The 23,862-nt window shown below is 45.3% G+C and overlaps 1 protein-coding gene across 7 annotated transcripts in view; it reads left to right on the forward strand.

Moving 5' to 3' along the window:
- Positions 1–23,862, forward strand: part of LOC135389010 (cell adhesion molecule 4-like) — a 596,648-nt gene that overhangs the window by 427,519 nt on the left and 145,267 nt on the right. For 2 of the 7 annotated variants that reach the window (XM_064618918.1, XM_064618919.1), the window contains exon 6: positions 9,873–9,940. The exons of the other annotated variants lie outside the window; for them this stretch is intronic. The gene's annotated coding sequence lies outside the window, so the exon portion shown is untranslated. The remainder of the gene's footprint in view (positions 1–9,872; positions 9,941–23,862) is intronic. 7 annotated transcript variants of the gene reach the window in all.

Raw genomic sequence — 23,862 nt, forward strand, 5'->3', positions numbered from 1 at the left:
TTCCTTTTGCCGTGGTATTGCGACGTTTATGAAAGGACCAACGCAAGGTGGCGCTACAGAACGGCGGAAAACGTTAAATGCGTCAGAGCTCGGGTTACTTTTCGCTTCGAGACCTGTCTCTGAATAGATTAGAATAATAATTTCCGTGTTTCACATCAAACGCAAATGATATCCTGTGACAGCGGAACATCATTGTTGAGCATTCACCGAAACCATGCTTACCCAGGATATCACACAATATCAGGAACACAGGGACCCACTGAGCCTATCAGGGGTCCTGCAGTTCCTTGAAAGACGGCGTTAACCCAACAGTTCCTCCCCAATTACGAGGAATTACTCCTTGGCGTAAAGCAGGAGCCAGTCCTACATGATTTAAGAGCAGCTTCCGTAACGACCCCCATAATTTGATCGGAACGTGTACGGCTGGTTAGTGTTTCACCCCGTCGTAGATCAGTCTGTGTAGCTCCCCATTAAGCTTGGAGACAGGCGCGCATCCTTTCGTGTTAAACTCGCGAAATTCACGGTCAAATGGTCGGCGGACGTGAATTACGGTGACTTTAAAGGCGTGCACGGTGAGCCATTGATCGCGGCGGCTGACAATTACCGCATTATACGATGGCGCTATTAAAAGCTGTAATTAGTGAACGGACGGGAAATGGTCTTTCTTCGAGTTGGGGGGGATCGAGGTATCGATTGCAAAAGGAATTGGGGCGAGCCGTGTCGACTGCTTTGAATCACGGTGTGTTTGTGTGTGTGTGTGTGTTTAATGTCGGTGTATGGAAGCAGGTTAGATAAATGGCTGGATTTGGTCTTCTTATTTTTCTTTGGGATAACTGGAAAGTTCGGAGAGAGGTCGATGCATTCATAAAAAATCGTAAATTGATGAAAACGGGATTCGCACCGTGATAATAGAGTTTTAGTAGATTGGAATAAGGCGTTGACGATAACCGATAAGTATGATAAGCCGTATCTCCTTATTCCCTTGAAATGGACGACATCACGTTGCCGCATACGGCAGCGAACCCTCGTAAGAGAGAGAGAAGCTTTCTCTTTTGGTTTGCGCGTGCGCAGAACCACTGACGCTGTCCCTTACGTACGCAAAGGCGCTAGGGTTCCGCGGTTTCGGTTTTTACTTTTGGGCAGATTCGGCGTATGTTTTTCGGTGTTTATTGACTGTCACGAAATCGGCGTTTTTCTATGTCCCTCCTGGCGTGTACGTGGCTTACCCGACAGTTATCGGCGAATAGAAATCACAATGTAATTTCAGCACGACGCTTAATCAACATGGCGTGGTTCGCTGAGGTGGCGTTTTACGACTAACGAAAAAGTAAACGGACATTTTTCGCGACCAATTTCTGTATGGTTTTCTGACCTGCATCAACAGGTTGCCGGGCATGTGCAGCAATTTGTCTCTGTCATCGTTCCTGGAATGTCCCTCTGTATTCGGTGTTTCTCGATTGAAACAGAATGAGGGAAAATTTACCCGGCGTACGTTTTTCTGTGTTTTTCGATTCGAACGCGGAACCGCATACGATATACTAAAACTCGCTATTATTGGCATTTCGTTTTACGCGTCTTGCGTAGGCTTCGCGCAAAGAGCGTGCAGCCCAGAATATGACACCACACGTGAAAGGTTTAGTATAAGGTGTAAACGCTCATACTGTGTTCACCCATCTTTCACATCCCGTTGTTCTTCGCTCTTTTGACGATGAAGTTTACTGTAACGTCGTCTACCCCGAAATGCAAGATGGCTGCTGCGCCATCCGGCAGAGTCAACGCGACTGGTATTTCCGCGCTCGAGTAAGCAAAGTTGCTGCTGGAGGCGCCAGCAAACTACGCAAAGCTCATTACGCTGCTCACGCAAACTTTTTTTTCCAAAATGGCGGGCGCACGAAACGCGTAGAGGTGGCTTCTGCGTTCGGCGCGTGCGCAATATGCAACCGCTGTTTCCTTGCGCACGCGGAGTTTCGACTTACGATATGCTAGTATTCTGTAAAGCTGGAACCGCATGGCGCGTATCTCAGTGCGAGAAACGCGCAGACAATCCCATTCTTGTGCCCGGCTTACGTCATTCTGGGTTAGCACCAGAGGGAGTGCGAATCTTTAGAGCTCGCTTGTTTAAAAAAGTAAGCTGTTTTCGGAAGAGAAACTTGGCCTAGTGGACTGTTAAACCATGCCGTACCATGTGGCCGGGCTCGTCCCGCTCGTTGGTTGTAGCCAAGGTCGTGCTGAAGACTGGGAGGTGGTAGGTTCGAATCCTACCACCGGCTGTGTTGTCTGATGTTTTCCTGGGTTTTCCGAACACTTACCAGACGAATGTCGGCACAGTTCCCTCTGAAGTCGGCCCAGGTCGCATACTAACTCCCCTGTCCCCCACTCCTTCTGCTCTCCTCTGTCCATCTGTCCACATCTGTACACCGCTCATAGCCATAGTTGCTTCGCGGCGCTGACGCGGAATAAAAAAAAGACATGCCGAACATTGTCGTGTCGGTTTCATACACACCTTTCCTGATGCGATAGTCCCTGTAAGATGCCAAGAATAGAAATATTCATCAGTCAGCAAGAAAACGGAAAGTAAAAGTACACAGACGAAGCATGGAGATTGGGAAATCCAGTGTAATTGCACTGTTTCATTGTTGAGTGGATTCAGGGATGGGCAGTATTTAAATACATTGTAATTAAACTACTATTTAGAATATAAATACATGTATTTATATTTTGTATTTAAATACAGACTCGAAAAATGTATTTATAATTATATTTAAATACCAGTTTTCGGGTATTTATTCTTGTAAATACTTTATAAATACTCTTAAATACAGAATATACTGACTCACATGTTAAAGTTGCCCTGCATTTGACCTTTCGGGAAGAAGGGCGAGTTCGGGGCGCAATTATGCCGGGTTTGCGCTAGCATGCGCATGCGACAAACCATTTTAGATGGCGAGTTTTTCACTGTTGTTGCGGACAACGGTCGTGACTACCCGATTACATTGTTCTACGAAGCATCTTCGTCAAATTTAATACAAGCATTTGTTCATCGGCACCTGTGGAGGTGCTGTTCTCCTCTGCGAATCTGATTGTACGGCCGAACAGAAGATGCCTAAAAGATGTCTTCGAGAAATTTCTAATATTAAAATCGCCATGATAATCCAACAAATAAATGCTATTCTTTCTCGCTGATTTGTCCTTATGATCATAATTATTTCTATAATTCCAGATGACATCTTCCTCACAGTATTTATGGTAGTAGTTACGGTATTTAAATACAGTATTTATATTTTGTATTTAAATACTCGTGTTGAAAACTATTTATGAAGAGTATTTAAATGCCCCTGTCAACAAAGTATTTTGTATTTATATTTAAATACTCAAAAAATGTATTTATGCCCATCCCTGAGTGGATTGAATTGAACCTTTATTCGACATTGTCACTCACAACAGTATAATGTGGGAGGCCCAGTGTAAAAAGCCGCAAGCGGCAGCTTGCTTCACAAGGCTCTGGGTTGCAGGAGTATTATTCCCAGTATTCCCAGAGCATTAGTAGTTCCGGGTATTATTATTATTATTATTATTTATCTAATAACATCTAATTGACACCTGCACGTTGTACGTTTCTCAGAAGAAAAAGTAAAACGATGGGGGCTGGGAAGGCGGTAACGCCATGTACGCGAATAACGTTGGACCAATAAAATACGCAGAGGGTGTCGACCCCTGTACCACTTGTGCACTGCGCCGACGCGCGTCGCACGTTTCATGATTGCATGCCGCAACACCGTCGTTTGCTGTTGCTTTTTCCACGCCGCAGAAAGTAACTTTTAACAGAGCCGCTTTTGGCGTAGAACTCATTATTCAAGTGACTGTCGAGCTGGTAATGTTAAAGTCCGTATCTCTATTACCTTTGGTGCTTTACCACTGGCGCTTTCGTGTTTGTTCTTTTTTATTCATTTCTTCATCTTCCTTTCGATTGGCGCAGCGTAGCCAGTAGGGGACAGCTCAATTGTTGTGCTTGTACATAACGTTAACTTAATTCTCATATCTCACATCTAATCGCTCGCGTGTAATGAGGTATATATTGCTCTCCAGCGGTGAATCACTCCATGTCATAGTCATTACTTATATGTTGTTGTTGTCGAGCTCCCGACTGGTGAAACGCAGCCTTTGTCTTTTGACAAGAAACGTTTTCTTATCGAAAAAATTACGCACGTGCGGAGACTTTCTTTGTATTAAAAAAAAAATGCGAGGAAGGCTTTCAAGGCCTTTGGTAACGTAACACCTGCGATATCATATATACGAAAGGCTCCCGCATTACTGTTCAACACAATCCTTCGTTTGACATTTCTGGTACATCAGTGATTTCGAAGAGTGGTACCACCATTATGCGATCGTTTCAGGTATCAAAGGACTGTTTGTTGCATGTGCCGTTTCTCGCTCGGGTCCCGCGGCTGTCTTGTAATGGATATGTGTCATTTTTTAAAGCTGAAAGCAGGCTTATCACATCTTTTCGAGACAGGAAATTCCGGTACACGTGCAGTTGTTTGGTGGGCCTCGAAAGGAAAAAAAGGCTTAGGATGCCGCCATACCGACAGGCAGATCCCTCAGGAGGTGCTACGATATTCCACCGTTAAGAATCCACCGTTTAAAATCCCATATGTTCCAAATCCCAGATTTCTAAATGAAAGCTTTAATATGAAGAATGGCGGAATGATTGTGTCGAATAATACATATTACTGGCAAGCATCGCAGTACTGCGTCATTTTGCCGTCAACAGAAGTCATTGTCGTGAATAAAAACCAGGTTTTTGACGACCGTTCGGATTAGCATGGCGGTCACATCAGAGCAGCAAACATTGTTAGAATTTCGTTAGGTTAGGTTAGTTTAGGTGTTTTTTGACAGTTCACCACGCCTTTGGTGGGCTCCCCACAGTTGGGCACGCGCGCAACGCTACGCTAGCGCTGTTTGGGATTTTGAACATATGGGATTATAAACGGTGGATTCTTAACGGCGGCATTTCGGGATACCCCCATCCCTCGGCAGTGATACGCCACCAAGCACCCATGAAGGAGTGATCGCGACGGCTCTCATGTTTCGTGTGCTAGCGGGACATGAGCAGGAATTGCGACACAGCAACAATTCGTAAATGGGTTTAATACCAGTGAGTGGTGAGAAATGAACCTGGGCAAAGCGGATTCCGAGCCTTGCGAAGGTATACACAGAAACCGAGATGGAAACGGACCGGACGGAACCGGACTTGAAACGGTGGAGCTCAGCGGTTGAAACGACGCCCGGAAAATATATTGAAGCAGTCAGGAAACGTCATCTGCAGCGGGTGGTGTTAAAGGTACTATAAAGCAGTCGAGGTGCAACCTCATGTTTCGTGTGCCCTGAATTGTGTACGTCCTCAGGAGTAAAATGCCGCAAAATTTTCTCACATAGACGTTATAGCTCCCGAAAAAATGCAAATTTAAATCTACCGGCAACACTGTGGCGAAGCAGACCGACGAAACGTCAACTCCGCCAAGTACGGCGGCGAAAATGTCTCATGCGCATGACTCTGGGCCAAATAGAGCGACGTACGATAGCAGCGCCACGGTGCTGAAACAAGGCCCAGGTATAGACGTTTAGCTACTGAGTGCAAGATTCGGCTTTTGTTTATTTTCTTTCACACAAATTACATTTTCTCAAAAGGTATAGTATTTGCAAATCCCAACAGGAAAGCCATCTGTTTATCGGTCTCCTTGTTTACAGGGTTGCTTGACAAATTGAGGACTTCTTCCACACCAGGCGTCGCCCCGACATTCTTCACTGCGTTTTTATTTACCAATTAAAAATACTTAAGAGTAAACTCCTGCGCATACTACTTGTTGTGCTGAACCTTTGAGTCTAGCACTCTCACGTCATGCTGACTGCATAGGTTCGACCTCGACTGCTTTATAGTACCTTTAAAGATGTCCTGTGGTAGAGCCCTGTCCGGTCCAAGATCACTCACGTCTGCCGCAGAACGTCTTCACGAGGATCTGTCTATCTGTCCCGTTCTCGGCCGCCTTGATGCCCATATCAATGCCGCTGACTCACGTACCTGCAATGTCTCTTTTCACCAACTCATGACAATATGAATGATGCAGATTCTATAAAAAAAAAATGGCTGCACGCACGTTGTTGGAAGTGCCTTTTTCACGTCTTCATCTCATCTCGCACACAACTCTCTCTCTCTGTCTCTCTGCCATGGACGGACCTACACGGCTACCTATGGTCGTTGGACCTGCAAAGCTACCGGTTTGAATAATGTTTTAGTTCCGGGGCCTGTTGCACAGAACTTTAAGAATATACCTGAATCTTAGGACGTCCTAACGCGGTCATATAGGAGCCTAAGCTGTAGACGTTCCTGATCTTGCACAGATAAAAAGCGAAGCGCCAACAAACAGAAAATTGGATCATATAAATGGAAAACTGCAACATGTCCAAGAAATGCCAGCTCGGAAGAGCGTAATTATTGGGTCTTATCTTTCTCTGCCACCCTTACAAGGGAAACCAACAGCATGGCATGAGAAGAGATTGTAAACGTTACGTTTACGTAAATTACGTATGGAGTGAGTAAATTACGTGAGTATGTCAAAACTGCTTTTATTAGCTTTAGATTATTTCAATTTGTTTTGCATCACCGAAACCGAAACTGAAACCGAGGGTTTGGTGATACAGCCACAGCAATTTCTTGTGAACTTCCCGTGAACAGCTACCGACGTAAAAGTTCCTAGTTTGAGCAGCCATTTTGCACATGTGTGATAGGGTTGTTGTTAGGGCCCTATAAAGGATGTCTTACAAACCATCTTACGCAAAAAGGAGTTTTCCTTGGCTTGGAACGTCCTTAAACCGTTTTATGCAAACGGGCCCGATCTCTGCATAGCGTCCGAGACTTAACGGCATATTAATCATGCGTAAGGTTAATACCCACGAAAGATTTCCGAAAACAGGACAAGTGTGGCCTAACGGGCGCGCGAGACGATCTTGTGTCCGTAGAAGAAGACAAAATCCAGTCTAAGCCACGCGCTAATCCGTAAATGACGATGACAACGTGACTTCCCAAACTATGTACGTACTTTCCTGCGCGAGAGACTTCCACCAACTTCGTCCACCAACTTTCCGAGTTCCTAACTACGAAAATATTCTCTCGGGGAATTTTTGCACGGTCAACTTCCTCTCCTATCCGGCTGTTCCTGCATCGCACTTCTTCAACTGGCCGCCGTGTCTGAATATCTAGCGCCAACACTAAGCCTAACGAAAGTTGCCCGCGCGAAGTAAGAATGGAATCCTGCTTAACAGGATGGCTTCCGTGCGGGAGGGACCATTTAAGCTCATGCATAATGCAGACGACATGGAAGACCTGACTTCGCCCGCGGGTGATGATGTCACGTTAAAAAGTTCGGCACACTTTTCTTGGATGATCGGCGAAGTTCTTCCACATCAACTCTACGTGGTACTACATCATTCAGTTCGCGGGCTTAGCTTTCGAACCTGACATCGTTGGAACGTAAGGAAAACGTCAAAGCGAGCCAGGAATTATATAGTTTGCTCCAGTGGTGCTATAGATGGCATTGGAGAGTGGTTGACCTGGTAAAGGCGGGATGCCAAAACACGTGACAAGCGTAACGCTTTCATGTCTACGAAAGGAAGACCGAAACGGAAGGATTGTTTGAAACTGGGCGGAAGGTTCTCTTTCGGGGCGAAACAGGGATCGGAAAGGAAAGTAGCATTTCAAAATTCGGGCCTAGAAGTCGTTCCGTACGCAGCAGCTCTTAAAAGGCCACCAACATTTTCTGGCAAACAACGTTCTCTGACGAAGAAGAAGCTCAGAGAGGAAAACGTGCTCCGGTAAACGTGCCGACAATCCACGGCTACATTACATTTCCGGTACGCTTCTGTGTCAACGATTAGATACGATTTTAGCTTCAGTTCAAACGAAAAGATATTTCATGACAAGCTTTGTAATCTTGCTCCCAAACTTTGTAATTTGTTCTAAAAAAATACCTTCCGCCAATCGGCAACCTTAATTCCCTGTGCTTAACGTCACGGCCAGTTCGCGTCGCAGGAGGGTCAAAACAGACGCCGTTCACGTCCGTGGTTAATATAGAATATTTTCGCAATTTGAACGATTTTCAACTTCATACTTCACAGGGTGAATGTTTTAGTACACAGGAACAAAGTGAAAATGGTCGTAGGCTTGCCAAATATCCTTTCATTGTGTCTTTAACGCTCAAATAGACAATTTCAGAAAATCCCAGTGCACCTTGCGCACGCGATGCATCCTGGGAGATTACTGGAATGGCGAAGGGAGAACTGTTCTTCACGTTTCGTTTTCGCTAACCATGGCTCCTCGCGGGCAATCGGCAGAGACAGGAGGAACCGAAATATCTTGGAGACCTTCTCCTCCTTTGTTACTAGCAAGTTCCCATAGTTCAAAGCGGGGCTAAGCTCTCTGGGATTTTCTGAACGTCTGCCGCGATTATTGTTTTTGTTGTTTGTTTACATCTCCTTCGATGACTTCGATGAAATAAATAAATCACGCCTATACGCACGCGTACGGTGACAACATTCACGTTCACGCTCCGGGGTTCTGCAAAATCAATGCTGGTTTCAGTTTTCTCGTGTTTTTTTTTCTCTCTCTCTCTCTCGCACTCTTTTCCACGTCATCATAGTGCTTAGCCAAAGCTCATCAATATAACACAAAACCGACACAAATTCCGGAACACGGTCAAGACGGAAAAGTTACCTCGTTCCCAGTTTTCTTTCCTCTATGTCCCTATGGAGGCACCTCTACACTGGTCGCCCCTCAATGGGCCTGATCATCGATCGAATCAGCCGACATGTACGTCGCATGAAGCTGTACCGCCCTCGCGTGCTCTGTACACGCCGTTCCGAATGGGCGCTGTACCGCGACGGCGGCCACCGAAAGTCGCTCCCCCTCGAACAAAAATCCTTCGAAAGACTCCACGGCGGGTCCCGGATGTAGGCCGCATTGCGTAAGGCCGTAAACGAGTGGCCAGTAATCGGATCAATATTAGCTTCCATTATATGATCGTGGTCCTCCTCCGTTCACCAGGGTTGAATGCACTGCTCTAGAGAGGATTGCACCGCTGTTTCGCGGATGCTCCTCTTTTTTCGCTCTTCTTTTTCAGTCTGATAGGATAGTGTAGCTGTAGGGAACCTTTACACGCCACTTGCCTTTGTGCTTTGCTTTTACTCCACGCTGGTTCTTCCTCTTTTTTTATCGGGCGCGGCTGAAAAGCGGGCCTTTGTGCTTATTTCACTAGCGCAGACTTTTTGGACCCACTGAGACAGTCGGCCACTACTACCGTCCCTAGCAGCCCGATGGATATTTAGGGTCGACGCACTTCACCGGGCTCGGATAGAACACGCTATTATTTGAGCTATCGGAAAAACGTCTACCGGCGCCCGGGTTGCTGGCGCTTTACTTGATGGTTGGATTTTGTGTTCAGGAACTTGATTTAATAATCTACAGCAGATGTTGGTGGTCTATGAGAGCGTTCAGCTGCATACTACGCTAAATATGTAATATTCTCCTCGATTCGTGCATATACACCGTACTAAGAGTGCCTACACACCATGTAGATGAACGTTGTAAGCGAATTAATTGAAAAGACGGATGTCTAGACAGCTGCGCTTGATATATGTTAAAGATAGCCTTGTAATTACCTGAATCTTTGTTAAAGGTCCCACAAGATGCATGCTTCTTCCTTTCAAGAGCATGTTCTGACGTTATTATGATGCAACATGAAAATTTACACGCATTTCGTACTGCAAATTGCTCGCATGTACAGTTTCCGTATGCTAATTTTTCTTCTTTCTACCTGCAGGTAAGCTACCACAGTGCTGTTATGTTGTTATCGACGGTTGTACATCATGGGGTTCTTCTCATATTAAGGTACGTTCACCGAGCTCCCAATTTACGATACAGTCGCCGTATTAGCACCCTTGACGTATATGTGCCCCTATACTGGTGTTGCGTTGTCATCTTTTTCACCGTCAGATATGAAAGACAAGGACGCAGGCTCTCTGTTTTAAAATTTAGGTACGCCTAACTCATGTTCGCCTGCAATCGATTAACAGATTAAAATGGTACAAGCGAGCTGAACGAGGTAACTTTTTCCTTGATTTAGAGGAACACACGGGACGATGAGGACGACGCAAACCAATAGTGAGTTTTAGGGCATCGTACGGTATTGCCTCAGCGTACCGTATGTAAGGGATAGCGTTGGCGGTTCGACGCACGCGCAAAACATAAAGAGATCTTCGCGCAGCGCGCGCGCGATGCGCAACATAGCAGCGTACGTAGCGTACGATGCACTGAAGCTCACTAATGTCCGCAGCTATCACGCCAAGCAGGCTCTACACTCTAGGAAAAAAAAAAGAGTAAAATGGGGAGTAATTGCAGCTTCTGGTCCCCTAGACTGCAATTACTCCCCATATTAGTCCCCTAACCCCGACATTTACTCCCCTCAGGAATGCAAATTGTCACTGAACTTCACAAATGGTCTTCCGAATGCAACAGTCTGCATAAATATGTGCTCTTGGTCAATTTGATGGCATAAGGCTGTATAACTCAGTTAACGCTAACGCAGTTAACGCTAACGCACTCGTTAACGCAGTATAAACAGTTAACGCTTCTTTCTTCCCGAATTGTGCCCTATGTATACGTCGCAACATTCTATTTCACTCGATATATCACTGTTGACGGTTTGATTCAAAGTACTTTCATGCATGCACACGAATTATGTACCTGGTACTGTCATAACAGAGCGTAAAGTGCAGCCTCCACTCTGTGACATTCATTTACTCCCGTGCATTTGCTCCCGAAAGGGACTATTTTTGTGGCAATGCATTTAGTGCCCAAAAGGAGCAAAATTACTCCCTTTTTTTCTTAAAGTGTATACTGCTGTCACGCGCGGTTATTCCTTTCAGGAAGGAGATGATGGTGTTCCTGGAGGTGTTAACTGCAGCCCCGGAATACACACGCTTCTCTAAAGGGATTAATTCGATACATAAACATATGCAGAGTTGGATTTCACTGAACAAGATATAGCGATACAGCGAACCCTGTTCAAGCGATACCTGATATAACGGTCCACGGTATATAACGATGTATCCCACGTAACGCATATTTTTGCGATTTTCCCATTTCAGTAAAAATGTACATACTCAAATGAGGGAACGAACGCAACGACTTAACGACAGTTGTATACCATCATGCTAATGAACAACCGAAACATAGTCAGTAGAGCCCGGAATTTTAGGCATTTGCCTATAAATGCCTATAAACGCCGAAATGCGGCATTTTGGGGGTTGCATGCCTCTTTGTCAATTCTATTAAATTGTAGCCTTTTCAAACATTTTTAGATGCCATATAACAGCCTTTTTTAGAGGCGCAAGTACGAGTGCACCTTTCAGTCTCATGCTGAGTTCTGCATTTTGCTCTTCGTTCCTGCGTGTTTCCACCTTTTCTTCTTTTCTTCTTCTTTTTTTTTTTCGTTTGGTTTCCTTCACTACCTTGGGTTGCTAGAAGGGGCTCATGTATATTTGATCAAAACATTTGGCCTTTCTTGGCCTTTCGAGATCTTCGAGGGCGGAGAACTAAAAGTAGTATCCAATATCGCGTGCTTCTATAGGTCGCCTCAGCATTCGTGTACGAGAAGTCAAAGAATGTACAGTACCGTGACCTTTTTTCCTGGCTGAAACATTCTTGAACCATCAACAAAGTCAAAGAGTGCGCCGGGTTAACGTGCCTATTTTTGTATTTTATTGCCTATTTCGCTGTTTTTCAGGGCCTAATTGTCTGCCTATTTCCGTATAGTTTTTAGTGCCTAAATTTTTGGGCCCTAATAATCAGCTAGACAAGACTCAAAGTGCAGGCTCACAGGTGAAACATGACGAGAAGTAACCCCGCGGACCGTGTTGTATTTTGTCTGTGTGTTTCCTCCGTCTCGGGGTTACTTTTCGTAATCTGCTGCTAAGTCACTTTATGTCAGATGGTGGCCAAGACGTTTCACCTTGAATTCATGCACCCACGCTAGCCATTCCACACCAGGGTTACGGAGTTCCCACTCCTGAGTTGGAATGATTCCGGAATCATTCCAGATTTAGCAGAGCCCGGAGTTGAATTGGAATGGAGTGGCGGAAACTGTCCTAGGAATGGAATGGAATGGAATGGAATGGTCTGGGTGCCCCGGTGGCAGTTTTGGTTTCAACGTGCATGGTTTCTGCCCTCGCGCCCCTTGCACAGCACCTACACACGGTCAAGAGTGAAACAACCTTGCCTTTGTGCTTTTTTCCGTGCTTGGTAATCTCAATCTCCTCTAGCACTGATGGACTTGCCAGTACGGTTACCGGTCTTTTTCTTTTCGTGGGGGAATTAACGGAATGGGAATTCGGTTGCCAAGCCATTCGAGGAGTGGGAATTGATCGTACCTTTTCATTACGAGGAATTGAAAGGAATGGAATTACCACAAATCTCCATTCCTCGGAATGGAATTGAAACGGAATGGGAGACCCCATTCCGTAACCCTGTTCCACACTTCCTTCTCTATCGGAGTTAAGTTTGCATTTGCATGTGCAGAGCATAGTGTCCGTATGATCCTGCCATCTTGAACGCCGCGACTCGCACGGGCACTCAATCGTCGTCCATTGCTGCTCTCCTGTTAGATTGCCATATGGACGTACGTTGATTAATATGGATGAGGGGGAGATATAAGCGAGGTGGGAGGTAATCATGTGTGATTCCGTGAATGTGTCAAGTGATGAGCGATTGTGAGGGCTGCCTCATAGGATTTCGAGAATAGTCGAGTCTGCTAATGGTAAGCATGACTGAATGAAAAAAAAAGAAAAAAAAAGAAACAGATTCGTGTATGGAAATCGGTAAGTCCACTGTACTACAATAGCGTGCTGTAAAAGCCTGTGACTTTTCTGGGTAAAAAGAGTTATTCAGCCCTCCTATAGAAAAATGATGCACGTCGATAACACAAGATAGGCTTATGTCTTTAGATTACATTTACGTGTAGAAAGTATAGTATCGTTTGTCTTGTTCAGCTTTCTATTCACTAACATGAACAAGGACACCGCGACATTTCTCCTTCAAACATCAGTATCTGGTGATGTCCTTGCCTAGTACCCTTTACAACGATAATGAAAAGAATGCACTTGAAGAAGCACCTTCCAAATGAACGACCCGGAAACACCATAATCGTCTCCTTCTATTTTTTTATTCTGAATTCTTTATGCTGTTACTGTTTTCCACTGATTCACTGTTATCGCTCGTTTTATGGACTACTGGTCTCCCGCAAGCGTTGCGCAGAACGTTACATCTGCATAAATTCCTCCTTCGTACAGTCTTTATAGACGTTTAAACTTTCCGCTTTGCATACACTTTATGTTTCACTTTTTGATTTTCTATTTCATCCTACCCGTCCTGAAGCATGTCTTTGCTTTTTCCTGCCTCTCGACTATCATCCATCCTGCTGCATATTTTTTTCCTCCTGTACCACGAACAAGATGAACTGCTTTGGGAAAACAAGGCTGTTAATTCTCATCTGAGCGGACGCGTTTCCGGCCGTTTCACACTAAGTGCCCACACGTGCACCTTTTTCGATCCTTCTTATACAACGCAAAATCCCGCCTATAGCGATGGCGGCTGTTGCCAAGAAAGCTACAAGTGTAGAAGACGAATCGCCTTTCTGACCTCCAAGGGTCGCCACTTTTGCTTTGTCTCTCTACGTCCAACTGTCGCCCCATGCCACCCAACGTGTAAGAACATGGGCATTTCTTCGGCTGAGAATGGGGTGTTTGAGCCACGACGTCGCCTCTTTATAAAGATGGAGTGGGTGACGATGTGACCTGCTTTTTGGTGTGGCACTTTCTCATGTAAGTGGCTAGTCTTGGCTTGGCATGTGGCCGAATTATGGGGAGTATTGGCGGTATGTCTTCTGCGGAGGTGTCGTTCCCGTAAGTGCAGCTGAATGGGCCGAATGGCTCTTAGCTAATATTTGAGAACAATTGAGAAAGTATGCCAGTGAGGTTTGTAATGACAACGATGCTGATAACATGGGGCCTTACGTCGCGCGACAACCATTGTCATAAGGGTGAGATTTCTGTTACGGGATTTGAGGGCAGGTGCTCAAGAGAAACGTATTGTACGTAAGGCAGATTTATTTCTGGATTTCGTCTGGATTTCTAAACCATTAGTTGTCCTAATATAACATTTGGAAGTTGCCTGTGTTTTGCATTGCTTTGCTTTTGTTTTATCAGGATGTCCCCTTTGACAGAAATATCTGTACGTACGATTATTTATCACTCCCTTCGTAATAAAATTGCTGTAATTATCACTACGTAGCGGCTACAGTCTAGCAGGTCATCGTTGTACCGAAGCTTATTTGAACGATTAATCAATAGAGGGGAAAAGATGGAAGCTCGTCCGAACAGGCATGTCTTCATAAGCGTACATGTTCGCGAGCAAAATTTTTCCATGCACGTTTTCAGAACCGACTCATTGTAAAATAACTGTACACTCGAACACCACGCCTTTCGAACTGGAAAAGCAGGGTTCATCCGCATCGTCACCGTCACGAGTGCTGTTTCTCCCTTTAGCGCCCTCTGGGGAGAGGACGGAGCGAATCGAAACTAACAACCCTCTCTTCTTTTTCAGCTCACACACAAAGCAAATTTTTGGACATAAAAGAAAACAAAAGGAAGAACACGGCTACCACAAAACAAACAACTGACAGCGACGTTTTCCCCGGTATCGATAAATGCAGCCTTTCTGTGTCGTATATTTTATTTTCTCAACGTATCTCCAGCGATAGAGACGCCTCAAAGCAAATCCTGTAAGAAAGATCGCCAACCTCCTTCGAGATGAAGCAGAGGAAGAAGAAGAAAAAAGGGGCGGGTAAAAAAAAAGAATGCAATCCCCCCCTCTTCCGTATTTCACCCTTTCTTTCTCTCTCTCTCTTTTTTTTTTTCTGTCGTTCCCGATTCTTTTGTGTAAAAACTGGGTGCCGCCGCAACGGTGGCATTGTGAAAAATTACTTCCCTCTTTTCCGTTTTCTAAGCCCAGGTAATATTATTAAAAAGAAAAGGACGGGAAGAAAATGTCCCGGGCAAAGTATAAGGGAACGATAAACTCGATACAGCGATAAGCGCGAGCGCCATTCGCTGTCAGAGCTATACGTAATGCCGATTTTGAGTAAAACACGAAACGGAATGGCCCGGAAGAATTCTTGTGGACGTAAGTGCGCCGAGCAAAACGAAGCGGACAAAGGAAAAAGGGGAGATCTGGTTTTCGTCCGGCCGCTCGAAAGTCCGAAATAGCCGGTTTCATTTCGCTTGCCCTCTTGCACATAGTACTTTAAGGGAAACAGCTCTCGAATGTTTCCCAAAAAGGGCGTCTTATGCTCGTTCTGCAAAGTGTTATTTCGCCTTACTTGCGCCATTTTTCCACTGTCATGTTATGAAACGCTCTTTCGTTTTGCCAGCTGTATATATTACCCTTTGACCGAAGGAGTTCCACATTTTGAGCGCCATTTTGTTTCTCTATATACAGGCTTCGCTTGTATGCTTCTTTTTTTTTCGTTTCTGTCATCTCTTCAGCACAGGATAAGCACAATGTTGCTAGACTTTCTCTTCTTTTCTCTAAGCAAAGTGCATTTAGCTGGTCTTTCGAGAGTGCTGAGCTCAGTTTGGATTTGAGGTTTCGACGTTACGCAGACGATAAGTGGTCCGTTATTGTATGTCTGCTACTATCCAGGGCGCTTTAAAATTTTCTGCTTGGCGAACGAATTGCGGGAATGTGTGCTTTGCACGACTGGTATAATTCGGTTAGCGCAGGATGTGCAAAAGAGAGATGGCGCTGTTGCACAAGGACGTTGAAGGAGAAGCATCACATTTGAGACCAGCGAATATCCTGAAGGCCCCATCATTATCACCGGAAATATTTCTTGGATCTACATCGCATACTGGATAAAGTAATACGTTTAAGTATCTCGATGCATAGTATACTTCCCCCAAATGCGTAACTGCTGTTCGTACATGCAGACATTTTATGTGCAGAAACTTTATTTACATGTGGTTCATCAGGTGAGCAAACAGCTGATATGTACAACAACAACAACATATAAATTAATGATGATGAATGGGGATATTCACCATATGAGGCGCGGCCCACTACCCCAAGGCACAATGGACGGAATGAGATGTGTCCTGGTGATGGGGCGATGAACGACGCTGAAAAGGAGTTGACAGTCAGTGAAGTCAGTGAATCAACAGAACGCTAGGCAAAAACAGAACACGCAAAAACACACCCACACAGGTGCGCAGGCACATCATAGGATGGAGAGGAGACCGGTGTCACGAAAAAAAAAACAAATAAATAAGTCAGGAAATACACCAGCGCTTGACGATGTTCCTTCTAGTTAGACCAAGGCCCGAGTATGGTTGCCAATACGAATGGTGCGACCGCGATCGATTGCGGGCGACACTGCAGGGGAGCTGCTCTTTGGGAGTTGGCAGTTTGGGAGATGGCAGTCGGAAAGCTCATGCTTTGTATCCACCAAAACAGTACAGCGAGAGCATAGCATGGACAAGGCCAATATGCTGTAGACAATGGTTCCCCGAACAAATCATGTTTGAAAGGTATCAAGGAAATCAAGGGATCATGTTTCAAACTGCACTCTTAAAAATGAACTTCACCACATAGCACGCTCCTAGCCAACCATCATCCCGAATGACAACGTTCTCGCCCCTGATTTGTTGAAAACGTTGTCATTCGGGATGATGGTTGGCTAGGAGCGTGCTATGTGGTGAAGTTCATTTTTAAGAGTGTGGGAGGTGACGGGTTCGAATCCCGCCACAGTCTCCCGTCACGCCTGTAGACTAAAACCGTAACTGTGAAATTCCGTGGGCTTGTATGGGAACATTTGTAAATTAATGTAATGTTTTTGAATACTGCTATAAATCCGCTGAGTTCGAGGGTGCCAATGGCGGTCTTCAAGCCGTCTTGAGAATCTCAATCCCCTTTATCGAACTGGATCGGGTTAAGGTGGATTAGAGTTCGATCCTGCTCGAACGTGCCCGTGTAGACGCGCCGGATACGCATTGAGCTCGATGAGCATTGGCTCAATGCGGATCGAAAGTGTCCGCGTGACAAGACACTCGTCGGCACCGTTCCCCTGAAATCAGCCCAGGACGCGTATACTAAAGCCGTTGTATTCCACTCTTTCCTTCTGTCTCCGTTCAATTTGTCCCCTTACGTATTCGTTCATGGCCCCATTGCTTCGCGGTGCTAACACGGTAATAGAAGAAAAAACCATTACAAAACACGCCTACGAACGTTCTGCGCGCTCCCGCAGTGAATGCACCCTCATATTTCATACTCGGTTGTTTTTACGCCGCATCTTCCCGGAGATATTTTTCGTTAAGATTTATTCCCAGTGCATGCACGACGTCTCCCCTCCTTTTCATCCGTAATGGTCCGACCCATTTCCGGAAACTACTGAACTTGGACACAATCTGTCACTCGTCCACTGTATGGCCGTTCCATGCATCTTCTCTCGCCTATCATGGCGGTAGTCTGTAATTAAAGCTTGCGCCTCACTGCTGACAGCCAATAGCCAGCCAGAATTGAATGTATCTCGCACCCTGTCCCTGTTATTAAGGGGAAAACTGGTTGGTTGGATCGCCACTGCTAATTTATTATCAACGTTGGCTCGAATCGAAAGGGCCGGTGTTCTTTATGCATGCATGACTGTGAATTTCGGAACGCGCGAGGAATGAAGGAACGAGTAATCATTATCAGAGAACAAATATAATCTCTTAAAATATGATATCAATATGTCTGAAAGCTGCCATATGTGCATTTGTTAGGCAATGTGTGGTTTATTCAATCAATGGGAAACAACGACTGAGATAGCTGATAGCTGAATGGCACGAGCGTGTTATATATTTCTTATCACTCGCAATATATCTAAAGGGTTCCACGAGCACGTTTCAAATGTTTTAAATGTCATCAGCGGTTCAGCGCAGGCAGTGGCAGAAACTATTTTCCGACGCTTTTTTTATGACAAAAAAACTTCAAGAGTAAAAATACATCCCTTAAATCCCTTAAAATTCCGACGTCGTACTCTCTGTCCACTTCACGCGTGTTCCTGAGTTGAGTTCAATGCCCTGCATCAACATTGCATTCTTGGCCGTTTGCAACCTTCGGTTACGAGGAACAGTACGTATCAACCCTCCTTCAAAAGCACTTAAAAAGCGGACCGTCCAACCCTTATGTGCACAGGCCTCGCCATTGTAAGACCCGAGGACCCACCCGGAGTCTTGACCACCTCACCCATCCTTCCACGTCCCTCATTCAGTGTATAGAGAAGAAGCAGTGATCCCTTTTTCCCCATGTCAGCATCCCCAATTGTGTGCGCCGGCTCCCAAACTCCCGGCAGCAAACAATAGGGATACCACGCACGCCAAAAGGTTCTGCTCTCTTCAATACACTGTCCGCATTACACAAAGGATGTCGCTATAGCATCCTCATAGAGCAGCGACTGCGAGCCGCCGAACGACCGCCAAGTAAGATGACGTCTTAGAGGCTATCTTCCTGGCCGGTCGCAATTTCCGTGGTCAAACAATACGATCCCTCCCCCCTATACCCTCCTCCTACCTCGTGGCTGTGTATATGAAAGGACAGAAGAGAGTTGATCGAAGACTGCGCCGGTCAATCACAAGTATAGAAGAGGGGGAGCTGTTTGTTTTTGTTCACTGCGGTCTGACTGACGATGGTAGCGGCACGCGAGCTGTATACACATAGTGTGTGGAGAGGCGTGGGTTTGCTTGTGGTGACATTGCGGAGGAGGTTATTGGATAGAAAGGGGGAGACTGAAGGTGGGCCTGATATGGAGAGCGTCCTTGTGTGATTGTGTGTTCTGTGGGGATTTGTTCCGGGTGTGGATGGTTGAAGAAGTTGATCACGGAGTAGAAAATGATGAGAGAATCAGAACTTCGCGGATGAAGGAACGGACGTAGGCATGCACTCTTAAAAATGAACTTCACCACATAGCACGCTCCTAGCCAACCACCATCTCGAATGATATCGTTATCTGCTCTGATTTGCTGAAAACGGGAGGCGTACGCCATTTTTGTGACAATTATGAACTGCATAAGTGTCACAAAAAGGCGTACGCCTACCGTTTTGAACAAATCTGGGCACAGAGCGATATCATTCGAGATAATGGTTGGCTAGGAGCATGCTATGCGGTGAAGTTCATTTTTAAGAGTGTAATGTGAAATTTTAACCATCTCAAACAGCTTCGACGAATACATGCGCATGTACGTAAAAAGCAAAGTGACAGGATTATTTACAGTGGCTTAATTCACGTTCTTTTCCTCTATTCAATCTAATCAAATACGCAGTATTCTAATGGCGAGAGCGTTTGTGACATCTGTTTTGTTTTCTTTCTAAGACCACACTCTTAGAAATGAACTTCACCGCATAGCACGCTCTTAGCCAGCCATAATCTCGAATGATATCGTTATCTGCCCCGATTTGTTGAAAACGAGAGGCGTACGCCTTTTTGTGACAATTATGAACAGCATAAGTGTCATAAAAAAGGCGCACGCCTCCCATTTTCAACAAATCGGGGCAGGCAGAGTTGTGCCTAACTCGTTACAAGTAACTCGTTACTTGGTAACGGTTACTTTTTTTGGTAACGAAGTAACGATTCAGTTACTTTTAAAAAAATTGTAATAGTAACGGAATCAGTTACAAAAATTGGTAACTCGTTACTGACGTTACTCGTTCCTTTTCTTGAGCACGGGGAGCACATTTCGGCATTCCGTGCGGCGCAATGCCTGCAGATTTTACCTGCGTGACGTGTGACTCAAAGTATTATTGCAGTCCCTCACTGGATGTGTTGTTGTCCTTTCTCTTGTTTCCGTAATCTCCGACCATCACTCCTTCCCAAGAATGGCCACCAATTGTACTATGGCTAGAAAAAACGCGTTTCGACTTTTGTTATCTTTGCTAAGCTTCTGAGCGCTCTAAATTATGACGCAGCTTCTCGTCTGTTTTGGGGAACCGTTGGTGATCTGTGGCACGAAAACCAGTGTTTTTTTCTTGTGTTTTCGTAATCTCCGATCACCCCCACTTCAGAAACAAGGGAGAAGGTCCAGGCAAACTGATATAGATTAATGGTAACGGCCCGAGAGACACGGAACACGAAGGACGGACACAAATTTCGAGTATCAGCTCCTCCTCAAGTGCAATTCCTCATTAATAAAGAGTTGAAGGAAAGTGACGGCGTGTTTGTTGGCTCCTTTAACTATGCTGCGGTAACGTAAAAGTAACTCGTTACATGTGAGTAACGAGAACTAGTTACTTTTGTATGTTGGTAACGAGTAACGTATTTAGTTACTTTTTTCTGAAGTAACGGGTAACGGTATTTAGTTCCTTTTTTTCGGTAACGGGCACAAGTCTGGGGGCAGGTAACGATATCATTCGAGATTATGGCTGGCTACACTCTTAAAAATGAGTTTCACCGCATAGCACGCTCCTAGCCAACAATCATCTCGAATGATATCGTTATCTGCCCTGATTTGTTGAAAACGGGAGGCGTACGCCTTTTTTGTGACACTTATGCGGTTCATAATTGTCACAAAAAAGGCGTACGCCTCCCGTTTTCAACAAATCAGAGCATATAACGATATCATTCGCGATAATGGTTGGCTAGGAGCGTGCTATGCGGTGAAACTCACTTTTAAGAGTGTAAGAGCGTGCTATGCGGTGAAGTTCATTTCTAAGAGTGTGGTCTTAGAAAGCCACAAAACAGATGACCAAAACCATTACAAGATTAAGCTAAAAATCGTATCGGGTGAGGACTGGGACGTAAACGATTAAGTGCTGATCGCGAAATTCTTATTAGGAAAACGCATAAATATTGATCTAGAGTTTGTGTTTCGCTTACGAGCTGTATATCAATAGATATAACTGCAACTGATGATAAATATTTTTGCTACCCGTTTTCCAGCGGACTCCAACATCACTCTTGCTTCTTTCCCCGTTTATTCCTACGGGTAACCCGGTTCAAACCCTCTCCCATCACACGTTTCGACACAAATGAATGCTCTCATCTCTCTCTTCTTCCACAATTCTGCTCAAAGTACCTTCAATCTTGATTAGCACAAATCCAGCGAGGTACATATTTCACTAGGAAGGGGGTGACGAAATATCGTTCTGATCCCCTTTGATCCCTCTGGGGCTGCAATTCCGTTTTCTGCGCAGCGCCATATGTCGACAAAGGGGACACTCGACGACTAAACTGCTAGACTTTGGAAGTGTTGAAGATTTATGGTAGGCTGTCGCAGTCACCTATATTTTACGTCGCCTTTCTTGTTGTACTTTCTCTTGCCAACGCCTAGCTGCCTTTCATTTTTGCTTCACTCTCATCTCTCTTTCCTTTCACGACTAAGTTACAAGTAAGGCTACATATAATGAGATACCATTTATCAGTATGTATGTCGACTACAGTTGCTGTATCGACTTCTCAATTATTTCTTGGTCTGAATGCTGAATTGCTGATGAGGGTTGCAAGATATGTAATTACTTGTCACAGAGCTCTTGGCGTAAAGTGGTGTTCCCTCTTTGTGCTAGTGGAGGCGACAGTGCTCCATAATATACCGCAAACAATACATGAATGCCAGCTCACGTGGCGTAGTGGTTAAAGTTCCACGCCGAGACTGGGAGGTGATGCGGATTCGAATACCGGCACTGGCTCTGCTGTCTGGGGTTTTCCCTGGGTTTTCCGGCAGACTTTACAGACGAATGCCGGCACTGTTCCCTCTGAATTCGGCCCACTATGCATACTAACCCCCCCCTTCTGTCCCCCACTCCTTCCTGCTGTCCTCTCCTCATCTGTCCTCCTCTCTATACGCCTCTCACAGCCACTGTTGATTCGCGGTGAAACACCTCCTCCAATCTTTATTCATCTAGTAGTTGTTGTTCTTGTTGAATTATGTCGAGAGGTCGGCGTTTTTTTTTTTTTTTTTCATTTTTTTTTTTTTCTGCTAGTCATCGAAGCCAACGATCCAAGACAAGAACTTGCTCGTTACGTTTCATCCTATGCCAAAACTTGAGCTTAGTTTAACTTCCATTGTTTTCTGGCATATCGAAGTTGCCCGCCATGTTTCCTATACACAAAAGCGCCATTGAAGGAATGGGCGCCGCCATTAGTGCTGCCGCCCGGTGGGAGTCACTGGAACTGTGCACGTGTGGTCTGCCGTCTGCCGAGTTCCTTCATTTTCCCCCCGTGTGTGTTCTCGTTCGTTTTCGTGTCCGTTCGTGTTCATTTCGTGCCGGTTCATTCTCTCCCGCTCAGGAACCGGTGTAGAACAGATATCGCATCGGCCAGCACTCCGCACGTGAACAACCATGCATATCGCACGCGGAAGCAAACAATCGTCTTTTTCCATGATCTTTCGAACGTTGATACGCTACTCGGATGTTTATCGGATGACTAGTTATCTGGAGTGTTACGTTATCGTCAGTCACGCTCATTAAAGACGGTGGCCACCAGTACTCATCCCAATGGGAAGAGCGATTTTGGCAGTCCATCCCTGTTGTGTCGTCGCTGTGAGCGAGGCTAAGGAATGCACGCGGAGTAGTGGTTTGATACCTAAGATACACGGCACGCTCTAAGGGCCTTTCTACAAAAGGGATGCTGAAAATCGCACGTGGCTCCAGTTATCGTTTGATAAGCGAACCATGAAAACAGCATTCCATTTTGCCGTTATCAGAAGGTTCGCTTGCCAGACGATAACGGGCGCAACGAGCGATTTTTGGCACTCCTTTTGTGAAAAGGCCTTTGGAGCGGCCGTGTGTCTTAGGTATGAGAGTAACGCGACAAGGTCTACACAACGGGACCCTAAACACAAACCGCATGAGTGGGATTACGCAGCTCTGCGTCAATATCCAGAAAACCTCCTTTTCTTCCCCTGTTCCTAAACTGATCCCTTCGAGAGGGAGCCTCGTGGATGGATTAGGGACCGCCGACAATTTCTCCGAAGCCTCTTTCTTAGCGCACGGGGCAGCAACGTTCAGGTGCGTCTATGACATTGCTCGCAAGTGTCTATATACAGAAGAACAGCACAACACTGATTTTGTGTGGAAAGTATCGGGAGAAATAACGTTGTTCTCTCTTTCTCAAACGAGCGAGGCATGGCCCCGAAAATGAAATCTGTTCCTTGGATTATGGTGTAATGTTCGATCATACCTCATATCGTTTTCACATATAAATGCGAGCGTATAGAAGCACCCGGAGCGGACAGCAGACGTTTGATCTCCAAACACAGAACCACCCTTTCACTTCTTTTTTTTTTCGTGAGGCTCACATCGCAGACCACAAGCGCACACGTCACCGAGATATCCCGTACGTAATTTGTCTTTCGGTGCGCACATTTTGCTCTGAGTCTGTACATCGTCAGAGGTGGTTAAACAAAGAGGTGGCAAGTCGCTTGACTACTCCTTAAACGCGGCTGCACTTGAATTCCTTTCTCTAACCACAATATACTTTGCATGTATTATGCATACTTGCGCATAGTATACTTTATGAACAAGTCTTCATATATATGCATATACCTACATCACCTATGTACATCGAGTATCGCTCAGAACAAAAACAGTCAGGTAATAACTGAGCATAAGATAATAATAATGTACATAAGAACGGAATTAATGGCGTTACCTAATGATAAGTTAGGCTTTTGATCCCCAAAAATCGCGGCGTATCTGTTTACTAATAACTTTTGGGGGATCATGAT

Source organism: Ornithodoros turicata, chromosome 3 (assembly GCF_037126465.1).
Source record: "Ornithodoros turicata isolate Travis chromosome 3, ASM3712646v1, whole genome shotgun sequence".
NCBI lineage: Eukaryota > Metazoa > Arthropoda > Arachnida > Ixodida > Argasidae > Ornithodoros > Ornithodoros turicata.